Source organism: Caretta caretta, chromosome 16, assembly GCF_965140235.1.
Source record: "Caretta caretta isolate rCarCar2 chromosome 16, rCarCar1.hap1, whole genome shotgun sequence".
In the NCBI taxonomy this organism is placed as follows: Eukaryota; Metazoa; Chordata; order Testudines; family Cheloniidae; genus Caretta; species Caretta caretta.
In genome coordinates, this window is record NC_134221.1 from 21,634,735 (window position 1) to 21,654,210 (window position 19,476).

The following is a 19,476-nucleotide window of genomic DNA, read 5'->3' on the forward strand; positions in this document are numbered from 1 at the left end:
ATCCCCATTTTACAAAAGGGGAAACTGAGGCCCCATCATACCCTAATTTGGGCAGATGATAGTTTATCTTTTAATTCCACATCTCCTGCCCCCAATTGCTGGTGCTAGCAAATGCTAAAACATTTCTATATAGAGATACTTGTTTTGTTTTCTTATGGGCTTTGTGCTGTGCAGTTTTTGTGGCTGCAGTGTTTTTATTTTTCCCAGACTGAGCCTAGACCTTTGTTTCCTATTGACTCATGCCACCTTTCGCCTGCCCCTTCCTGTCCTGCACATAAACACAGTGTGGGAGTGGGAAGTGAGCATGACAGCTGGGCCCCCATTTTGATAGATGCATGTGAATTACACCACTTGAGAGCCAGCCCGCTGAGGAAGGAAGCGATAGAGATGTAATGGAGGAGTTGCACACTCTGAAAGCTCTCGGGAAAGAGAACCACAGCAGGGTGGGATTTCAACAGAGAACATGGCTATATGTTCAGAGCAGTTAGGTTGTTGTGGCAAGCTTTAGCCTGGCTGTGATTAGCTGGCTCATCTGTGCCTGGCTGTTCTGTCCTGCATCATGTGAGGACCTTACGAACATGTCGTGCTTATAACGAGAGTCTTAGTACTTTTGAGGGACACTTTATTTTTCAAGGCTCTGCCTGCCTGAATTTCTGATGGTGCCATGGAACCAAAAGTTGCCAGCAGGTCTGTTCTATCTACACAGATCCAAAGAATCAAGTTGATTTCTCAGGCCGGCTTTCTGTCTTTTCTTTTTAGCATTTAGCAACTGAGTCTTTACCAGGCAAATAGTGGAAGTCCTTGAGCTGTCCTGCAGCAGCAGCAACATGAGAGAGCCTGCGTCAGTGTGTGGGCTTATTTTGCCATTGCTCCCAACCTCTAGTGTCAAAGGGGTGGCTAGTCTCCCCTTCATGCATGTGTACCACTCTTCACTCCTGTTACCACTAATGGAAATTACCCATACGTACGGAGAGGGAGGAGAGAGTCCTAAATCTTAGCACAACATCAACGTGCATTTTCATCACCCAGGTTTCAGCAATAATGAACTGTGTCTGGGTTTAAAACAAAGGGGTGAGAGGGTGAGCGTGTTAGGGCCATTCAGAATATCTGCAGATGAGCTGATGAAATATGAGCAGTAAAAATAAATTGAATATTTCAGGGTCTAAGCAGCCTGTCTGTAGGCACCAGGAATGCCATTTTCCCTCAGTATACAAGATTACCTTCCTTTGAAACATCCACTATTAGCTGCTGCTGGGGGCAGGATACCATATCAGATGGCCTAGGGGTCAGATCTGGGATACTGTGCTAGAGGGATACGTAAAAGCACAAAGATGATAAGTGTCTTGCCAAAGGCCATCGAGTGAGTCAGACCTGACCACAGCTCCCAGGGTTCTCAGACTGCTCTTTCTGTAATGATAATGCTTAGTTCATACTTAATACTTATTAAATACTAATCAGTCAGTCCTTCCAACAGCTCTGCGAGGTAGGTACCATTGATGATATTCCCATTTCATAAAGGGGAAACCTGAGGCAGAAATTAAATCACTTGCCTAACACAGCAGAGGCTCTGAGTCAGAATAACTGGAAGCTGTTGGGGGCAGGGACTGTCTCTCATTATATGTTTGTACAGCACCTGCACAGTAGGGCCCAATCTCAATTGGTGCTACTGTAATACCCCTAACAGTTGGTCATGCTTTTCTCAGTAAATACTGTGTGGCCTCCCTAAGATTGCTGCTGGAAGCCAAGGACCGAGGGGTGTTACTCTGAAATGGGCTGTGTTTATGAAGAGGGAATTTACCATGTACGTCACAGAAGTGCTACCAGAGGTGACACCTACCAGCTGTTTCTTTGAATTGTTTTACCACCACCATTCTCCGGGGGCATTTTCACACTTGTCTTCATTTGCTGGTTAGTCGTGAAATAATGAAACCAGAATGCCTGCCCTCCCCTCTGCCCTAGTGATCAGCTGACAGAAGGGGCTCATGCACGGACATCTGAACCACATGAGAATCCCTATAAAGTCAAACTGCTGGGCCCCAGAGACCCTCTTAAGCACACAGCTGTGATGCATAGTAAATCTAGCTCTTAAATAGGGTTATTCCCTGATCAAGCACCCTGGAGGCCCCTTAGCCTTCACGGACACTCAACCTGGTGTTAATTATAGGGCTGAGCCTATGAAGGTCAGGTCTTATGCTATTCATATTGGAATCAGATTTCTAACCAAGTTTATTATTTTAATATGAGGGATGAACCATAATGCACAATAATATGCCAGGTCCAGGGCTCTTAGGAACAGACCTGAAACTGTACATATTTATGGGCAGTGTTTGTGCGAGAACATGACAAAAATGAATGATCACATTCTCTAGTATAATCACTATACAAAACAATGGTTGTGACTGAAGGCAAGTAAAAAAATTATACACAGAAGAAAATGTACTACCAGGTTCCATGTTATAGACTGGCGAGATATAACTGTCTCTTTCTCTGTGAGTGTATATAATACACATGTGTGTCCAAACCATTTAAAGGACACTTAGGCCCCCAAGATACCTTTGCTCATGAAAGAGAAGCTTCATGCAGCAGCCCTGGAAAAATATCTGTTGTATTTTTATAAGACTTATAGTGTGAAGAATCCTAGAAATGTTGGGCTAGAGGTGACCTCGAGAGGTCATCTAGTCCATCCCCCTGCATTGAGGCAGGACCAAGTATTATCTAGAGACCATCCCTGACCGGTGTTTGTCCAACCTGTTCTTAAAAACCTCCAGTGGTGACAGGGATTCCACAACCTCCCTTGATAACCTATTCCAGAAGTTAACTACCCGTAGAGTTAGAAACCTTTTCCTAATATCTAACTGAAATCTCCCTTGCTGCAGATTAAGCTGATTCCTTCTTGTTCTGCTGTTAGTAGATGTTTGGTTCCTCACCAGTGCAATGCTGTGGAGAAGGCATAGCTGCATCCTTGCCAAATGTTCTTATTTAAAAGGGACAATCTCAATATTTTAGCAGATTATTTGGCATTTTCCATCATTCTGTCCTCCCAGAAAGTTCTCTGTAGACGATGGCATTTCTGTGGAGTTCAAAGGAGTGTCCCTATTTATCTGCCAAGTGCTGCCAATTGTATTTTGGCGCCTAAGCTGGTTGCATCCTTTTAAAGATTACATAAAGCACATAATTTTAAGAAGGCAAAGGGCCAATTCTTCTGGTTTATTTACTGCTACGGTTATGAGACTAGGCAGTGGTAACTGGAGTTACTCAGCTGTGGAAAGCACTTACGTGTGTTAAAGCAGAGGACATCTGTGCCCATTAACACCAATGTTCAGAGAAGCTCTACTGGGTGGGGAGCCCATTTATTTCTAGTCCCACAGCTGGGTTCTGGTAGAAGGCCTGGACTGGCAGACAGAGATGAAATGGCTGCTAGGAATATTTGGCAATGCGACCATGACAGTAAGTGTATTCAGACTCATTATTAAGAGAGTGACATAGATTCAGGGCATATTTTATTGTTATCATAGTAGGAAAATAGATACCCATCCCTTCCAGAATGAAAGCAAACGAATTTGCAGACTGCATCAATTGATTTAAAAGAAAAATATAGGGATGGCAGGTGTTGGGAGAATGTGCTTGAAATAGAGTTTGGATTAACAGGAATCCAAATAAGCCCCCAGATTTGTGCCTTTGTTTTTGTGTTTTATGATTGTTTTTTTCTTTTTCCCATCTGGGATCAAAATACCACAAGATTTGCTCTGCTCGCTTTTATTCGTCATACAGGAACTGAACTACCAGACCCCAGTTATTTCAGCCCAGTAAACAGCTCCCTGAGGCATTGACAGAGCATTCACAAACACAGATAAGCATAAGTAGTTGAAACACACATACCAGAGCCTGCTCATGCCCCTGATTGTCATTGCAGAGGCCTTGAAATGAGCCCCACTCCACTGCACAGTGTGAGAGCAGAAGTTTAATGGAGGCAAAGTTATCTAATGGTTAAAGCAGTGGGCCAGCAGCCAAAACGCCTCGGTTCTGTTCCCATATCTGTCATTGTCTTTCTGTATGACCCTGAGCAATTGACTTCTTTGTGCCTCAGTTTCACCATCCATAAAATAAGAAATATACCAATCTGATGTGGTGTGACAGTTACAGGGATACAACTTAAAAATCATATCTGATTTTTTATGATCCCTGTGACCTAATGTTTTTAGTTTGTTTGCCTCTGGGCATTTGACAGCACTTTGTGTGTCAATGTGAGCAATATAAAAATATTGCTCGGGCATGTAGGAATGTTATCAGGAGGGCCAAATCGCACCTGGAGCTGCAGCTAGCCAGAGATGTCAAGAGTAACAAGAAGGGTTTCTTCAGGTATGTTGGCAACAAGAAGAAAGCCAAGGAATGTGTGGGCCCCTTACTGAATGAGGGAGGCAAACTAGTGACAGAGAATGTGGAAAAAGCTAATGTACTCAATGCTTTTTTTGCCTCTGTTTTCACTAACAAGGTCAGCTCCCAGACTGCTACGCTGGGCATCACAAAATGGGGAAGAGATGGACAGCCCTCTGTGGAGATAGAGGTGGTTAGGGACTATTTAGAAAAGCTGGACGTGCACAAGTCCATGGGGCCGGACGAGTTGCATCCGAGAGTGCTGAAGGAATTGGCGGCTGTGATTGCAGAGCCATTGGCCATTATCTTTGAAAACTCGTGGCGAACCGGGGAAGTCCCGGATGACTGGAAAAAGGCTAATGTAGTGCCAATCTTTAAAAAAGGGAAGAAGGAGGATCCTGGGAACTACAGGCCAGTCAGCCTCACTTCAGTCCCTGGAAAAATCATGGAGCAGGTCCTCAAAGAATCAATCCTGAAGCACTTGCATGAGAGGAAAGTGATCAGGAACAGCCAGCATGGATTCACCAAGGGATGGTCATGCCTGACTAATCTAATCGCCTTCTATGATGAGATTACTGGTTCTGTGGATGAAGGGAAAGCAGTGGATGTATTGTTTCTTGACTTTAGCAAAGCTTTTGACACGGTCTCCCACAGTATTCTTGTCAGCAAGTTAAGGAAGTATGGGCTGGATGAATGCACTACAAGGTGGGTAGAAAGCTGGCTAGATTGTCGGGCTCAACGGGTAGTTATCAATGGCTCCATGTCTAGTTGGCAGCCGGTATCAAGTGGAGTGCCCCAAGGGTCGGTCCTGGGGCCGGTTTTGTTCAATATCTTCATAAATGATCTGGAGGATGGTGTGGATTGCACTCTCAGCAAATTTGCAGATGATACTAAACTGGGAGGAGTGGTAGATACGCTGGAGGGGAGGGATAGGATACAGAAGGACCTAGACAAATTGGAGGATTGGGCCAAAAGAAATCTGATGAGGTTCAATAAGGATAAGTGCAGGGTCCTGCACTTAGGACGGAAGAACCCAATGCACAGCTACAGACTAGGGACCGAATGGCTAGGCAGCAGTTCTGCGGAAAAGGACCTAGGGGTGACAGTGGACGAGAAGCTGGATATGAGTCAGCAGTGTGCCCTTTTTGCCAAGAAGGCCAATGGCATTTTGGGATGTATAAGTAGGGGCATAGCGAGCAGATCGAGGGACGTGATCGTTCCCCTCTATTCGACATTGGTGAGGCCTCATCTGGAGTACTGTGTCCAGTTTTGGGCCCCACACTTCAAGAAGGATGTGGATAAATTGGAGAGAGTCCAGCGAAGGGCAACAAAAATGATTAGGGGTCTGGAACACATGAGTTATGAGGAGAGGCTGAGGGAGCTGGGATTGTTTAGCCTGCAGAAGAGAAGAATGAGGGGGGATTTGATAGCTGCTTTCAACTACCTGAAAGGGGGTTCCAAAGAGGATGGCTCTAGACTGTTCTCAATGGTATCAGATGACAGAACGAGCAGTAATGGTCTCAAGCTGCAGTGGGGGAGGTTTAGATTGGATATTAGGAAAAACTTTTTCACTAAGAGGGTGGTGAAACACTGGAATGCGTTACCTAGGGAGGTGGTGGAATCTCCTTCCTTAGAGGTTTTTAAGGTCAGGCTTGACAAAGCCCTGGCTGGGATGATTTAACTGGGAATTGGTCCTGCTTCGAGCAGGGGGTTGGACTAGATGACCTTCTGGGGTCCCTTCCAACCCTGATATTCTATGATTCTATGATTCAACTTTATTTCTCTTTCCCCGGTGTCGCTGTTTGTGTGAGTATTTCGCATAGCAACTGGAGGGATAAGAATGTGGTAGAGAGTCTGAGTCCCCACACCTGCCCCCAACTACTTCTGACTCGGGGGTTTTAATGAACTAGATTTCCAGCTGACAGCATCCCTTTAGTAACAAATTATTATTGATTTATTGGTTATTTTTCTGAATTGCCCTAGGGCCTAGAGGCTCAGCCCGTTTGTTTACAATTTGCTTTACAAATTCAGAATAAAAAGGCCACTGTTAATAAAGCCCGTCTAGGGTCTCAGATAGAGGTAATAGAGAAATGCCAAATGTGTGTTTGTTTCAAATAAAAGTATTGTCATTTTATTTGAACACCACAGGCCTGATGCCGCATTCAGGACATGCCCTAAACTCGTTCTGAAACATATGTGAGCTTGGGGTTCTCCAGAAAGGCAGGATTGGGCCCAACAACACAGGGGCTAGAAAAACCGCTGTTAATTCCTCCATTATAATCTCTGGATTTAGGGGCATTGTTAATTTTTTTAAAAATTATATTTAAAGTTTGAAAATAAGTGTATTTAAATTTCTTCTACTGTCTGTGAGCTTAAAAAGAAGCTCTGTGCCTTTAAATTTGGAATAGCTGGGAGTTGGAGCACTGTCCCTTTAAAAGCACATTACATAGAGTTAGAATATAGCCTTTGTTTAACTAGTGATGATTGTTCCCAGTGGACTGCACTGGAATGGTTTACGGAGACCAGAGGGGGCTAAGGCTTGGGGCCAACAGTCAGCTTACAGATCGTAGCTGTTCAGACCATACAAGGAGGAAAAGAGAGGAACAGGGTGATCTCTGCACTTCCTGCAGTGGATTTGGGAGTTTACATTAAATAGTTCTTCCTGGTTCTGGAAAGTGGGCAAGGAAGGGTTGAACTATGGTAAGTTCTTCCATCTTAATTGTGTGTGTGTGTGTGTTACAAGGGGAGGCTGCAAGCATGCTGTTCTTTGTGAACATGAGGAGAAATAGCAGCTCCTCGCTTCTGTCAATGCGTTTTCTTTAACCATCTTTGACATCCTTTAAATCTCTGCTTTTCCTGACTCTTTTTTTTTTCTCAAAACTCAGGGCCTCTTGTCTTTCATTTAATTTTTCATTTAATGAAACAGCCCCTTAATTAAATTTAGTTTAACAAATCCCAGGAAAGATTATTGCATGACAAAAAGCAATCTGATTTTTATTATTATTTTTATTATGGTGAAGTAATGAAATCTGTGAATTTTTATCATTCCTCTCCCCCCTCCCACAAGTATGTGTAATTCACAGGGTTAATGATTTAAGATGAATGGAAATGTCAGATTTGCCACTTACGCTGAACTGATCCGATTAACGTCCTATTCATGTTCTTTACTTCTAGTTTTTTTTTTAGTTCCTGGAATTGTGTTATTCTGGGTTAGATCATACAGTGTATGCAATTGCCTGTAAGTTCTTGCTGGTTTCTGTGCGTTTGCCTGGTATGGTGAGGATATTTGATTTCACAGCTATCAATGAATATAGGAGAACAACAAATAATAATACAAAGGTTGTTTAGGAGTAGGAAAAGTAAAGAGAAATAACTGATCTCTAGGGAAAAGTCTATGAAGTAACAACTAGTTTGACAGCCCTGCTGAGCTCATAGCTAAGAGAAAACAGGCTGAACCCTGAAAATATCTCTAATTTTCTAAAATTTCCTCATTCGGGAACATTTTGCTTCTTCAACTTGTGCCACAAACAATTGCAGTTACCGTAAGTCAGGTCAGACAATACTGGATTTCCTACTGAATTTGACTCGCTTATCGGCGCTCTCTCTCGCGCTCTCTCTCTCTCTCTTTGCCTTTCCTGGCCTGAACTGTGTTAAATTATTTCCAGACCTACTCATAAATCCTGGTTGAAGGCTAAGGAAGTGATTTGGACAGATATTGGCAGGCTGGGTTCTGGGAACAAGATTTCCCAAGCTCTGAACACATTCAGGCTCCAGAACCAGGGCTTAAATATTTGGAACAACTGTCAAAAACTAGGTCACTTGAACATCAAAAATCTGTGTAAGGAGGAATATCCTGTCCAGGGTATTTGAAACTGTGCAAGTGTCTGGCAATTGTGGCCTGTCAGGATATCGAAACATGGCTTCGTAAGACACATCCCTTTCCCATTGCTGTCAATACCGCACCAGTTCAGCCAACAGAAAAAAAATCCTCCAGGAAATTAGTAAATAACGTAAAGGTTAAAGGAGGAGTCACTGTTCCTTATTCAGAGGCTGGCTGTTCAAAATTGTACCTCTTTGGCAAAGGACATATGCAGCAGATCTTGACAGTAGGAGAACACTGGATAGCAGTCTACAGGATGGGAAACATAACTTATGGAAGTGAGATGCATACTGGAAGTGCAAACAACTGCAGCTCTGGGCCAAAATGACGAGGGAAGCAATATTAAAAGCAAAGAATAATATAAGAATAATATAAAATAGTTATTCAAGAGAAGGATTTCCAAGCAGTGGGGTTCTGGATCAGGCCCATCTCAGTACAAAACACACAGGATATTTCAGGATAACGCCTCTGAGATGCTCACCGTTCAGCAGAAGCTGCAGTAAAGTGCATATTCCCCCCTCTCCCCCCCGCCGCCTTCCCTCCCACAGCTGCATCCATCTCTGTCCCAACCCCCAGCTTGCTGACCTCCATCACTGAGACTGACTGGCAGCATTTGTCGTTCAGACATCTTTCCAGCAGGATCACCCCGCCTGCTGATTGTTATTTGAGCCGCACGCCGCCTGCTGGCTGAGGTTCCTTTCCAGAAGGCAGTACCAGCTCCAATCGCCAGGGTACGGAATTCCTGCCATGGTCACAATAGGTCCCCTGCAGCAGCTGGAGTTAAACTCACTCCCACGAGTCCGGCTAAATGGCCGGGCATGCTGTGCTCATCCCCAGGCTAAGAATATTGGCCTTAATTAAAATATGAGGAGCCCAACTGCACAGGGAGAGCATCTCACATTTTCGTGACTAACAGCTAGTGGATCTGAGGATGTGGAAGCTGAGGGTTTAGCTGGGAGGAGTGGGGGCGGGGAGAGGGAAGGAGGGAGATTTGGACATACTGCTCTGCTCGTGGCCAAAAATGTTCCATTCCTCCGAGCACCCTCCGTTCTGCTTTGTGAGCTGAGTGGGGCTTTTTCCCGGTGGGTTTCTTCCCTTCCTGACAGAGCCACGAAGCTCCCCTGATTTCCCCTGCTTGACCTACATCCCTCAGATGAGGAAGGCTGCTAGGTTGACTGATGGGGCGGGGCAGCAGGACATTGTGTGAACTCCGTGCTGATGAGGGGTGTTGGACCAGGCTGGGGGCGGCTGGCCCGCCGCCACCCCAGAACAAGTACATCGTAGCTGGAGCAGCACCACTCCCTCCCCCGTCCCTTCTGGCCCCCTCAGTGTGACTCGGTCCTGACCTGCTGGCTTAGAGGTGAGTTCACTGCCCACGGCCTGGTCACACTCTGCCCAAGAAATTGGGGGCTGTCAGTTGTGGTGCTGGATTTCTGTGGTGTGAACGCTTGTCCGCCTGGAACTAGACTGAGGCCTCTAGTGTCACATGGGTCCCCAGACAACCCTCAGAGGTTCAGTCCCACCTCCCTAGCTGTATTGTTGGGTTTAACCATAAGCGTTGGTCACGAAAACGCAAGACGCTCTCCCTGTGCAGTTGGGTTCCTCACATTTTAATGAAGGCCGATATTTTTTGCACCAGTTTTATGCTGCCGCTAGTGTGGGTTGTTATTAACTGAACGCTGAGGAGAGCGCCACATGTACATCCGTTGGTGAGCCGGTCCCGAGCAGGCTCCACCCTGTGGTGGATACAGACTGCATCTCCCATGATGCCGGTTTAGTGTGTGTGTGCAGGGCACGATGTGTCCCCACCACCAGGCATGGTGTGCAGCAGTAGAGTGGAGGATGCCTGCAGCACCATCCACACCAGGACACTGGAATGCTAGGTTCATGACAGTCGCTGTCTGCAATGGGTCACATGGGACTGGTGGTGTAGAGGGGCCGAAACCCTTTTCAGCAAGTAATTTAGACTGTACCTTCTTGAAATTAATTAAATCATCTAGGAGATGCTGCAAGTTTTCCCACCACAACCTGATTGATGAGAAACACAAATTTAAGATATTTGGTGTGATAATATAATATACATGGCATCTAAGCAAAGCTTCCTGCAATCAGGAAACGGATGACTCCATTCACCTTGCTATACAGACCCATTTTCCCTGGGAAGTGCTTACATACCCGAGTGATGGTAGCTCTAGAGAACCCTGCAATAGCTAGCTAGAAAATGATGTTTCTTGAAGGACAACAGAAGAGTGTGCGGCCTCCTACCCCTGAGCTGAAGAAGAAAGGGTTCCTTTCCCTACTGTGGAGTGGGTGACTTTCTTTCCTACAGGCAGTGGGCGCCTGACACTGGATAAGTAGCTTTGATGTGATTCATAGAAAGCTAATTTATAATTTGCCAGAATATAATCCTGTTTGATCAGTGTTATTCAGTTCTTCTTTCTTTTAAAATTCAGTGCACTTAACTACTCTACGAGGGTTTATGAATGTTTAAAAATTGCTTTGTGCTCCCTAAAGTAATTTGACAAGTCTGACAGCTATTGATTAAAAACCTGAAATTATTCAGGCTGAAGGATGACTTGGGGGATTAGATAGAAAGTTTTTTCAAATGTGAAAGGAAATAAGATGTTGGAAAGTAAATATGTTCTTGAATATTTTTGAAAAATCCATTACAACTGTGAAATTAAATTGAAATTAGATATTTGGGGTGGGGATGAAGGAACTAAATGCTGGAGCTTTGCTATGTAGGTGTCAGGGAGCAATCCACCAGCCCAGGTCCGTAAATCTCAATTGTACCCTGCAAAGTGCTAGCAGAAGGACTCTGTGATGAAAAATCCATTCCAGGTCTTGATTAGGAGGCATCCTTAGAGGAACTGTTGATGGTCCCTGGTGCCAGCCACTGGAGTAGATGCAGCCATGTGACAGCCCCCATCCTGAGGCCAGATGCACAGCAGGGCTGATTCCTTCAGGGCTCAGGGACTGAGAGGGAGGTGCAAAGATGGGTTTGTGTTGGAGTTGCTGGGGCCTAGTTCAGCCCCATACTGAATTAGAGAAACTTCAAGGCTGCCCTAACAGGTACGCCACATGCAACTGGTAGGTGGCATCCAGGAATAGCCAGGGTATTAAATGGCCCCAGCATACCCCATCCCTCCCCGGCTCAGCTTCTGCATCTGGAGCCCCATGCAAGAGTGCCAGAAAACTGGCTATGCTCTTTCTTCCCCTGTCAGGGATGCCTTGTTTCAGGGCAATCGCCCAACAGGCCCGTAAAACAGCTGTTGGGCCACTTTATCCATGCCTCACTTGCACAAATCGGATTTGGCTCTGGGCGTGTCCTGCTTCTTGCTGTAGCTGAATCCAAACTGGGACCCTTGTGTCCTCGGCAGCAAGTCTATCCAGTAACATCTATCGGCTGAGCCAAAAGGAAGCCTCTTCCCCTGGCCTAGCTGCCAGGTGCTGCACTAAACTGAATCCTAGCCTGAGATCAGTCAGCAGATTTGACTGTCTCCTTGCAGAGCAAGACACCTCCAGAACCCTGAGAAGTATCTACCCCACCTATCAGAGCTCTCCATTAGGAGGAGCTGAAATCCAGCGATGGCAGCTGGGATTGTGGAGTGTAGAGTTGTTTATCTGCTGCCTGCGTTGAGAGGGTGAAGTCTCTCCTCTCCTTGCACCCAGAGAGGGGAAACAGCCCCAGATCCTCAGATTCCCTTTTGAAATCAATGGGAATTAGGCACCTCAGAACCTTTGAGGACCTGGGCCAGAGACCCCGCTGAATCTGACATTCTCCTGGGAGGCAGTGACAGTGTGTTCCATGTTCTCGAGTCTCAAGAAAGATTTCCATTAACGGGGTGGGTTATTGTTAATATCAATGAGGAAAAATGAATATTTATAAACCGGGAAGAAACGAACCATGATGTGAGATACTGTAGGCTAGTATGAGAGATGTGGCCACTCTTGGTAGGGTGTGACTATTTGGCAAATGAGAAGAATTCACTAACATCTAGCCCCTGTTGTTTAACTGCGTGATTAGTGGTTGCTGCTTTCTCATTGGTTGTATTTATTCTGGTTTTTGCTGTTGATATTGTATTTTGGAATGTATTCTGTACATTATGCCTCTGTCTATGTAGATAATACAGCGGGATCTGGTATTGCTGGCCATGGCGTGCAGTGATGATTCATAACTGTGGATCAGAAATTGCTTTGCAAAAGCCATTTCCCACTGGTGCTGCTGTGTCTGCAATAATCATAAATATCCTGTGCTTCTTTAGCACCCTCCATTTCATGCTCTCAACACACTTTACAAACATCAATTCATTTAGCCTCACAGCTCCCCTGGGTGGAAGGTGTATATTTTACAGATGAAGAAACTGAGGCACAGGGAAATGAAGTGACTTGCTCTGAGTCACACAGTGAGTCAGTGGCAGGGCTAAGATTAGAACTAGATCTTGAGGCTCTCAAACCTCATGCCGTTAACCTCTCACTTCCAACTTTTGTACTCTGGTTTATCAGTGGGGAACCAGAAGTCAGTGCACAGAATCTCTGTGATGGTTTTGGCAGGTAAGGAAGAATTTTACCCCTTTCCGAGGGCCACTCTGCTGCAGGTAGGAATGCTAAGACTTACGACAGGTATCAGAGTGGTAGCCGTGTTAGTCTGTATCAGCAAAAACAACGAAGTGGGTTCTAGCCCATGAAAGCTGGTGCCCAAATAAATTTGTTAAGACGTATGAGAGTCAGTTGTGACCTACTGACACGCCTTGGCGTTCCAATGTCTTCCAGAAATGGATCTGTTCTTGCAAGATTGAGATTTTGCTTCTGTGGGCGGGGAGAGGGCATGGGGGAGTTCATGTATGATGTGGGATGTTGTGAATATAATGACAAAGCAGCATGGCAGGGTTACCCAAGTTGATTGATTTTGCACCCACAGAAGTCAATGGCAAACATGAAAAACTAAAGGCCTACGAAAGAGTTGCCTGTGTAATTGGCATATCGCCATTGCCTTCTGCTCTAACTCAGCTTTGTTTTCAACTGGATCATTCTGTCGAGGTGGCTAGAACCCCTTTTGACCAAAGGCACTTAGATAGAAATCCAGTGGACGTTGCTGTCTGGTTCAGTGATCATGCCTGCGCTGGTTGGTAGCCACATACCACTCACTGAACTCTGGAGGTCCTGTCCCTGCAGTGCACTGGGCTCAGTGTAAAACCCAGGATGGGTTCACTGGGGTCTGATTTCTGCTTTAGTTGGTAAGGACAGCCCTCAGGGTGTTACATGGCATGTTCAGTGTCATTTGACTGTGAGCGATGTTCTAATACTGTTCACTGTGCATGGCCCTTGGTTGCATGTCAACAGCAGAAAATAAGCTGAAAAATGAGGGAAGAGAAAGCAGAACTTAAAACCTAGTTACTGCTGAAAAAGATCCATGCCACACTCAAGACCAGCTGTCTGTCATTCCTGCAGCAAGCCTGGATTATGCTTCAATGCTCTACCTCCAAAGCAAAAGTTAGTAATAATACTGACCCTGGGTGCACTTTGAATTTAGCTATCTCTGATTAAGTGAGTTTTTCTTTCCTCAAGCATGATTTAGTTCTTATCTTCAGAATGAAGGATTTATGGTAAGAAAGTGTAGAGAAATTGAAGGAAAATCCCCCCCCCCCATTCCCCCCCAGTTATAATCTAGGACCTGATGAGGCAGCTCAAAGATCAGTCTGTCTTGGAATTCTCCTCTTTCCTGCTGCAGTGGCAGGAACCGCCTGCATCAGAAGGACTTTTCCCCCTGCTCTACTGGTAATGAGTGTGGAATGCAGAACTCTTTGCTAATAATGTCCCTGTGCCTCAAGGTGAGGTGGCGAGCATCATAGGGACCCTGCGGTTGTACGTATAGTGGAAAGTCTCCCAAGCATGGGATGAATGTCATTAATGGATTCATCCATCAGTGGAATGTTCTGAGATGTTTAAAGCAGAAGGACAATGCCAGGGTTGGTGCTCAGTACTGAGACTGGGGCTGTGTTTGGAGACTTTGCCTGGCACTGCCTAGACTACCAGAGTCTGCGTGTGGCAGTGACAGATTCCTGGTGGAAGGGACTCTGAGGCACTCTGCAGCATCTCCTGCCGCTGCCTACCAAAAGGAAGTCCCACCCAGGCCTCCTCAGCTAGAAGTTCAGTGGCCACAACTAGAACTCAGCCTCTTTACGGGCAGATGAATGTTGTGTAAAACCCTCTGCCAAATGCATCTACGCTCCATGGGGAAGCTGTTGAGGGGCAGTGTGACAGCAGTAGGTTTGTGGTTTCTTGCTTGTCCTTGCATGGTTTCGCGAGTCCAGAGGACTGAGCAGAACTGTTCACAGACATGCACAGTGCGCCACAGAGCCTGTACCAGTGGGACACATCTAATCCATGGTGGCCCGCCCCACCCCAGAGGCAAGGCACTGCATGTGTCAGGGGATCAGCTGCAGCATTCATAACGTCCCATCCACAACAGAAAGCCCCCACTGTACGTGGCACAATTAACCTGGACCTACACAGAAGACCTTACTCCAGGCACTGAAACTAGCCCATACCACCAATACCTGTAAAACACACAGGGCAGCAGCATCCATGCTGTGCAAGCCCTAAGGCATCATTTGCTACACTATTTCCCTCTGGCGGCAGACAGGCCATTAATATATATCTCAAAGCCAAGGCTGTCAGCGTTTTGTTTTAGGCTCACCTGCCTAAGCAGGGAAAGCCTGTATTCTGGCCTGGAGAGCCAGGTGGAGAAATACACATCCTGGGCAGGGTCTCACTAGCTAGCAGTCCGTGCCTGTTATCTAATTGATTTGTTTCACAAGGAGCTGTGCAAATCCACTGCTAGGAATAGGTTTGCCGCTACTGGCCAGTTGAATCTGCTCATTTCCTGGAAAGTCATCCAACCACTCCTTTCCTAATTTGATTGCTGCTGCTCTAGTGTTCCTGTGCCATGCTAGCATGGCATCCTGACAAATGCTTAAGGATTCTGTGCGGGCGTTAAGATTACTTCTGTGTACGGATCTAGCAAAACTTGTCAGAAATGATTCTGCTGATCTCTTAATTAGGGTTTTGTGGGGAGTTTTTCAAAGACTTGGTCGAGTAGAAGTGAGTAGCACAGGGTAGGAAGGGAGTAAGACTTGACTGAGGGATGTACAACAATCTGCTCTTAGTCTGCTGTCCTGTGTTGGACTGAATGCACTGGATGGCTTTACATTTCTTCTGGTTCAAACCCCAAACAATACTTTAATATTTTTGTTTTCTTTTCCCCCCATGTAAATGCACAGCGTGTTTGCCAATCGCAGATCAGCTGGAACGATGATCATTACTCGGCAGTTGGGGAATGATCATTACATATTTAATATCACCATCAATATAATTACGTGGGTCTGCTGTCAGTTCTGGTGGAAGTGTATAGCTTTCTCCTAACGCTTTGGTTATGCAGTATGTTCATGTTTTCATCTGATGACAGCAGAGGCCTCTTCCCGTGGTAAAGAGAGGTCTGAGCTGCAAGTTTACTCGACACATTGTTCCTCATGGGCAGTAAATGTCAGTCTTCCCAAGCCATTGCCAATGTATCATTTGTTTAAGGAAAATAGTTTATGGTTGACAAGAATGTTCAACGACTTCTAATGTGTGACAAAGTAAATACCGTGTGGAATACAGTAGATTTCTTTAAAGGGACATTGGCTAGATGGATAGGGCCAATGTTTTAGTTACCTTTAAAATTTTATTTCCATTTTGTTGTTTTGATCCCTTAAAAATTATCCTGCAAGTCGAGCTGGATGAATAGAGGATTGTAAGACAAGGGGAAAAAATTCAGGTTGAACCATAAACTAAAAATTTCAAAAAATTTAATGAATTGAAGAGTCAGGAAAAAATCATTTGGTGTTGAACAAAATGTTTAGTTTCAAAAACATTTTAAAATAGTCAAAATAGAAATTTTTAAGACTAAAACTAAAGGAAATTCTGAAGTGAAAAGGGTTTTCAAACTAAAAAATTGAATGTTTTTGTTTTGAAAATGCTGCAACAAAACATTTTGATTTGGATTCGTGAAACATTTTGATGTCATCGAATCTGTGTTTTCATCCGGAAAAAAGTGTGAGCTGAAAAATTGTGCCCAGTTCTGTCTGTAAGTACCTACCGTGCTAAATCCCAGTCACGACAGCTTATAGGGGTGTTCCTGCAGTACAGTGAACTGTTGCCCTAAGGTGCCGTAATGTTTTCCAAAGGGGGTGGGGGGAGTATTTCAGCATCCTACAGTAATGGGCCCAAACACTCCAGTTGATGTGAGTATTTTTGCAGTGTTTGGAGGTCATTCTTGTAGTGCATATATTCTTTGAATAGGACACCCTTCAGAGTTCTGGCTGCAGCATTGTGACTGATCCATGCCCTGCCCCCATCTTCTGCTCCCTGTGGGCTGGTAGCTTATTGAAATTCTTAAGAATTTATGCCAGGTGCTGAGAGAAATGGAATCCTTGTAAATTTCAACTAAAATATCTGCAGGAATAAAGCAGGCGGGCAGAGCTGAGCCGCAAGGGGAAGGGAGAGAGCAACATTCATGGGACACTTGTTAGCCAAGACATACCCAGCTAGGTCACGTCTTTGTCCTCCCAGCCTTGGCACACCTTCCCTTTTATTAACAGAGAGCCCAGTGTTCAAACATTTCCAAGATATTTTTAATGATTTTAGCAAGCTGGGTTGTTCTCTGAGAAACAGTTTGTCTGTATCTCATTTGAATCAAACCAGGGTTGTTGTATTGCAAATCTGGAAGGTCACTGGATGACAGGAAAACAACTGTGAATTAAATGGGTGCGATTCCGCTCCCCTTGCACCAACATAAGGGCCCAATCTGGAAACTCTTAGGCATGTATGTAGTCCTCTGGGAATAAGGGGATTACTCATGGGAGTAAAGTAGCTCACAGGCTTCCGTGTTTGCAGGATCTGGCCCTCAGTCGGGGTAACTCAGACTCCCTTGATGTGACGGGTACTGCACCAGTATAAAGCAGGTGTGAGAGAGAGGAGACTCTTTACTGGAGCGCGGCCATTTTGTTTGTTTAATATCCTAAAAGCAGAGCTAATAGCTATTTTTATCTTTCTCCCTTACCACGTACACGGTCTCTGGTGATGTTTAGCTTGACAGGCTGGGCTGCAGTTACGATGCCCAAAACCTTGAAACTGTCATAGAGTGAGGAGAGAATAAAAACCCTGTCTTAAATAAAAGAGCCAGGGAGTCGGAAATGCTGCGTGCGGCACGCTTCCCAATTCTCCGAGAGGCTTATTAAATTGCACTGGGGAAGCCTTTACGGTGCACAGCTAAAATGGCTTTCAGGTTCCGCTCCGGACCTCGCTGGATTGCAGAGCTGCGATGAAGCTACTTACACAGCTCTGCAATCAAAGGCGTCAACGCTTTTTTTTCCTCTCTTTCAAGCGGGAAGCGAGGCCTGGTGTTAAAGATAGGCCAGGACTAGTTCGACCTCATATATAAAGTGCCTCTTGTCCAGAGGCATCAGAGCGCTTTCCAAGCATTCATTCCTTCTCGCAGCCCTCCTGTGAGATAGGCCTGTGAAATTAGACCCATTTTACCCAGTGGGGAAACTGAGGCAGATAAAGGTTAGTGATTAGTCGGGGTCACAGAGCTAGTCAATGGCAGAGCTGAAAATAGACCTCAGAAGTCCTGGCTCCCCTGTACATTGGAGCCTGCATCCTCAACCTTGCAGTTTCCTCTCATTACTTTCTTTGGTCTTGACACTAGCATTTAACACTGAAGTAATTTGCTCTTGTGTCTGAGATTTGTCTGTGTGTGTATATCAAGGGCTGTGGGGTTCCCAAGGCCTCCACAGAGCATTGCTAACATTTTGGTTAAAATGCACCTGAAATTCACCACCTTTGAGTTTCACTATAAACCCAGGTCCGGATTGCTACGTTTTGTAAACCTCGCCAGCAGTGCTGTGTCCAGAAATGTGTTGTGGTTTCATGGGGATTTGATGCAAAACCCCGTCATTTCGTTGAGTTTTTGAGTTTGTTTAAAATTCAGAATGAAACAGGGACGGGCGTGGAAGAGTGACTGAGAACCAGCAGGCTCAGAACAGGAGCAACTATTTGTCCAACCTCCTGTGAAACAAAATACTGACTTCCACCAGAGCTGCAGGCAGCAGCCCCTATAAACTCAGGGCAGGGCTGGTGTGGTGAGCCGTGGGTATCGGCCCGAGCACAGACACCTCTCTTTATTTGGCATGTTCTGAGTGGTGTGGTTTGGAACCAGTTTTAACACCAAGCCTTTTCCCCATCTCAGTCAGCAGCCTGAGTTTTATTAGAGTGCTCTCTCCAAGCAGGATCCAGACGCTAGGTCGTATGCAGACACTTGGAGTTGGGGGCCCCTCTGTGAATTTCCGTACTGGTCTATTTTCCTTTTGATAAGAGGAGAACCTTGTTCATTATTGACAAAAACAGATGGGGAGTGAAATGAATCATCTTTCCCAATCGCTTTGCTAATTGTTAATTAAACATCAGCAGGGATGTGTGCGCTTAGCAGAATGTGCTCCACCCTGGAGAGTACACTGCTTAGGGGGTTGGGAATAGGGGTGCAGCGTCTCCCCTGCTACGTCAGATCCCAGGTGCCCTGGATGCTCCGTGACCAGTGTATGTGTCTGCAGTGTTAAAGCCATTGCTGGAAGCCTCAGCTAGCACGCCGGCTAACGGTCACGGAGAGGCCAGGGACCAAATTGGACCAGGAGGCTGGCCCAGATGATCTCGCCCCATCTGATTGGCAGTGCAGTGCCGGGGAAGCTTGCTCTGCTGCCTGCCTTGTACCTGTTCTGGGCAGAAACAGAAGCTGTTGCTCTCCCGAGGGCTGGTGTTAACGCTTTTCACCAGCTCTAAGCTCATTTAGAAAACAAAACAAAAACCTGCATTAGCATCCGCTCATTTGTAAAACATGGACTTGCTCGTTGTGGGCCCTTCCGAGAGAAGGCACTTGGCAGATCCTCTGAAGTTCTATATATGCTGCATGGCAACTGTTGGGTTTTTTTAGCAGAATCACATGGGCTGGACCGGAGCAGGGCGTCTTCTCCATTGCACTGCACTGGGGCAGGATTGATTTCAGTGTCCTTGTGCTGTCCCAAATCATCAGCAGTTCAAATCCCCATAAATTGTCACCTTCTCAGCTGCCTGAAGATGCTAATCAATCATAACCCTTTTTCTCAATTGCTGGTTTTTATTATTAT

General features: G+C 45.6%; 1 protein-coding gene across 18 annotated transcripts in view; it reads left to right on the forward strand.

Moving 5' to 3' along the window:
* The window catches only part of DAB2IP (DAB2 interacting protein), a 347,539-nt gene that overhangs the window by 220,767 nt on the left and 107,296 nt on the right, over window positions 1-19,476 (forward strand). The window contains exon 1 of one of the 18 annotated variants that reach the window (XM_048823317.2): window positions 6,871-7,074. The exons of the other annotated variants lie outside the window; for them this stretch is intronic. The gene's annotated coding sequence lies outside the window, so the exon portion shown is untranslated. Of the gene's footprint in view, window positions 1-6,870; window positions 7,075-19,476 lie in introns of those variants that run through there. 18 annotated transcript variants of the gene reach the window in all.